The 4,816-nt window shown below is 24.7% G+C and overlaps 1 non-coding gene across 1 annotated transcript; it reads left to right on the plus strand.

The window, feature by feature from the left end:
- Positions 1 to 4,094: 4,094 nt before the first annotated feature.
- Positions 4,095 to 4,167, plus strand: Trnak-uuu. The gene has a single exon. It is a non-coding gene; the product is annotated as a tRNA-Lys (tRNA).
- Positions 4,168 to 4,816: the final 649 nt, after the last annotated feature.

The raw sequence follows: 4,816 nt of genomic DNA on the forward strand, positions 1-4,816 counted from the left end.
ATACATCTGATTTAACTCAAAACCATTTTAAATAAGATCTTTAATTTGATATATTTAGATAGTACGAGTATATGCTCGTACCTTGCAGTACTAAAATTGCATATAAAAGGTTATTTAAATTTTTATTGCATTTATCATTTATGATTTTTTTTGTATACATAAATATATGTTATATAACTAATTGTGATCACGAATCATACGACAGATTATTTTTAATATTATAAGCAATATATTATTCTTATTTTTTAAATTTAATCAATACAGATACAGAATTATTAAATATCTATACTCAGAATTTACTCATTAGTCATTATCTTTGAAGAACAAATTTGATTATTCTTACAGCATATTTTAAGGATATTTAAATAATTTATAAATTCACAATTGTGTTTTTAAAATATGTATTATAAATTATAATACCTATAAACTAACAAATAATAACATTAACCGCAAATTTAAAAAACTGCAGGTATAATAGTGTCGCCGAAGAAGAAAAGATGTGCTTGAAATTAACTCGTAACAATTACAAAATAAAACATGCGATATCTACAACCTTCTAAATTGATCTCACTTCGAAATTTGAATACATGTTTATGGTATTTATAGATAATAGCTTTTCTATTTTCTTAGAAATGCATTTCTATTGAGTATAGTATAACTTATTGTTTACTCGATTTACAGCGAGTGTTAAATTTAATATGTACACACTACACATTTTTATCATGCGTAGATGCGTTTTTAAAGGTACCTAATGAGATTAAGTAAAAATGCTATGCATTTTTTATAGATATATATACTTATATCATATACATGATAATTAACTACAATTTGTTCAGTCGTAGTTTTCAGTGTAAGCAACTCATTCCGAAATATCAAGTTCAATATAAATTCTTAAACCATTAATACCTTATTGTTAATAACTATATAATATTATCATAAATAATGTTTATCATTTTACTACCTATATTTGTTCTGATATTTACGAAGATTGGTAAAAATGTATGCGTTGTACTAGAATTTTGTAGAAACTCCATTGCCCTAAACCTCGCTTTAAAATTAAAACCAATAAATCATCATGGTTAATAGTTATATGATTATATCTATATAAGTGAAAATCGTTGTCACGTATGTTCTCTGAAACTACACATATGATTATCTTAATTTTTTGTTTTAATGATATAATACATTCTTGAGTAAATTCTAAATCTATTTCTGGTTTTATAAGTTAATGGAAAATCGAGTATTATCAATTTTTTAAATAATCGGCAAATACACAAATAAAGATACCTATTATTTTTACACTTATTACCAATTATTATTAGTTATTGTTAGTAATGAATATTTTAATGAATAGTTGATGTATTATAATAATGCAAAACTTTTTCGTCGTTTTTGGTTCACATTATTGAAACTTTATTAGTTGTTAGTTTTAGGTCAAGAATGTAAAGGAAATCAACTTTGGGTCGTAAAAAAAAGAAAAATAACTTTAAAAAAATAATGCAAATTATGGTCTGAAAAAAATAACGCATAAAGTTGATATGTTGGAAATACTATCTATACGCCAAATCAGAAAATCAAAAAAATTATTCATCCACACGCGTTACGCCAAATGTTTATATTGTTAGCATTAGGTAACCAAATTTAACACCGATGCATTTTGTACAGGCAATGAAAAATGAAATGCACGGAGATAACTAGTACAATATTATATTTTATAGTTATTTCACACTTAATAACGTTGATATGTGTATTATTAAACACTCAATATGATATAATAAGGGAGCGTTTAACTGATAATGTTTATTTACGTTCCTCAAATGCATGAAACACATGTCATATTTTCATGTGTCTAATACAAATAATAAATAGTAAATCTATCATTATAAGAGTTGAGTTATGTGTAATGTAATACCCTAAAAATGCATGCTTGTATGTTTGTGAGTGTATATAATATGTATATATATTGATAGTAAATAAAATAGGAAACGTTTAAACAGATAAAACACTCGTTCTAAAAATTAAATTTTCAAAAGCATTTCATTGTAACTACTCTTTTTAAATTTCATTCTTAAAAAGTTACTTTAGACTAAAACAACTAAGGTTATAAACAAATATTTATTAGATAGACCCCTCCTCCACCCCGTAAGTATTTAAATTAAACTCATAACAAAAATTTTTTTTTTTAAAAGATGAATAATATTTAATAATTTTCTGTGGAATCTGAACACTTAATACTAGTCATACAAGCTATATCATATTATGTTTATGTATAATAGGCTGATTCTGTATTATAGTAACTACTATATTCTTACATTTTTAATTTAATCACTTAAAATTCTGATGAATTTTTTTATGGCAATAATAAAATTACAATTTAATCATTTTTCTAGTTAATCGTTTATAAAAAAAAAATAATAAACTGAATAAAATAAGTACCTACAATTATAATTAGACAAAAAACATAACATATTATAATTATAATATTAAATGGAATATTGTACGATTTGATATATCAAAATATATTATTATCGAACATATTTATCCATTCGTGTAAAATATAAATATTAATCGACGGTTGATAAAAAGGTCTTTATTTATTTATTTATTTAGAATTCAACGGGACTAGCCCTTTTACAAAATTGAAAGTGATAGATAGACCAATAATGTATAGCAAAAATTAATTACAGAAAATAACAATTATTAAATACAACATTAAATAATATTGAAACGTATAAATATAAGTATACAAATAATTAAAAGTATAAAATACATAATAACAATAAGAAACAATAAAGAAATCACTGATTGACGAAAACTAATATTAAAATTAAAATTATAAAGTTTCTTGTAAAAACATAATTGACTTAAATCTGAAAGTATCACGAGGAGTATTGAAAAAATCTAAAGAGATGGAGACTAAATTAGCAAGTTTCAGGGCTCTAATAAAGAATGAGTCATTACTTGATTTGGATTTGAAAAAATTATCATTATTAATTATTTATAATACTATAAATATAAAAATACCCTGTTATAATTGCCAAAAGCGACTAAACCGATATGAAATGTATCTTTTAAATACAAGTTTAATTTTCAACAAATATATCATATTATATTATGCACATAATATGATAATATTATAAAGGTTATTAAGTAAGTAGGTACTAAAATAACCCGTCGGACGTCGGTATACCGATTATCGATATATTATACTTAATTAAAAGAATAATAATTGATTGTATATTATATAAATATTAAAATATATAATAGATACCTATAGGTATAATATTATATTAAACGTTACATAATTTGTATACATTATTATCATACATTCATACTACATAGTACATAATATTATTATTTATCCTATTAGAAAAATATATGCCTGTGTTGTACTATAGTAGCCAGTAGGTGCCTAGGTACCAGCTACGCCTATACAGTATTTTTGCTATTTTATTTTTTTCTTGAGTCAATTTTTATTAGTAGATAGATAATAGAATGATATTGTACTTTAATTTATTATACTTATCTATTAAGCCTTCGGAAACGATTCAATAAATTAATCATTATTTATTAGGTTTGCTGTTGCAAATTTCCATCAGTTAAATAATACCAATATAAGATATAAACTTATAACTTATAGTAGGCACTAGGGTCTTGGGCCTAGACTTTAATAGTAGTAGGTGTAAAATATGCGTAGCGTCGTAGCAATAACTTTTTAAGAAACTTTTAAGCGCTTTTGATGATCTTGTTGAACAATAGAGCGGAAGGCCTCACCTTTTGTCCAAAATGCCTTGCCTTTATAATATAAATTAAAATTGTACATTCATAGATACATAAACAATATGAACCAATAAAAATTACCTCTTCCACGAAAACTCGTTGGAGTGTTGGACTACGAGTCCATTCGTATATATAATTATTCATTATTGAACAAATTTATATTATAATTTGTAAATACGTCAGAACTATAAATTACATAATAAAAATACGAGCCTATTGTAAAAACATCATTTGATTATGAAATTTAGTTAAATTATATTTATAAACATATATATTATGTTTAAATTAAGCTATTTTACCACCAACGTTCAATAGCCCGGATAGCTCAGTCGGTAGAGCATTAGGCTTTTAACCTAAGGGTCCAGGGTTCGAGTCCCTGTCCGGGCGAACCTTTTTGCAACTTTTTATTCAATTATTTTTATTTTTTTGCAAATTTCATTTGAGTTGAAAATGCCCAAAAGCCTATTTCGCTCGTGTCATCATATACATTTTTCACCAAATTTGGAAAACATACAAAAACACGAAATTTTTTAAATCACGTCTACTGACCGCGTTCAACAGATGGCGCACCTCATACCGCATCGACTGAGCAATTATCTTGGTCGATTATAATTTTTACTATTAAAAATAATAGTTACATTTATTATTTCACGATGGCAATAGGTTTTACGATTTAATCGTTATATTAAATGGTATTATTATTACTAAAATTAATCTTGAATAACTCAATCTGCATTTCCGCAATACATTTCATATGGCTATGATTTAAAAAAATAAAATTGTAAATTCAGTAAGGATTTGATTAAAAGAATTGTTACTTGATTGCAATTTGAATTTCCTGTTTTCTTCAAGACAACCGTTTCTGATGACCAATGATTTACGAAATCGCTGCCGTACGCTGCGGTTCCTACGGAATAAAATAGACAAAACATTTTTTTTATATGAAACAGATTGAACAATAAACATTATTGATCGACTGTTATATCAAATATACAGTTTTATACACATATGTATATTTACAAAATAAGCAATGAAA

Source organism: Melanaphis sacchari, unplaced genomic scaffold (assembly GCF_002803265.2).
Source record: "Melanaphis sacchari strain LSU unplaced genomic scaffold, SCAv2.0 Contig7_pilon_pilon, whole genome shotgun sequence".
NCBI classification, from domain to species: domain Eukaryota; kingdom Metazoa; phylum Arthropoda; class Insecta; order Hemiptera; family Aphididae; genus Melanaphis; species Melanaphis sacchari.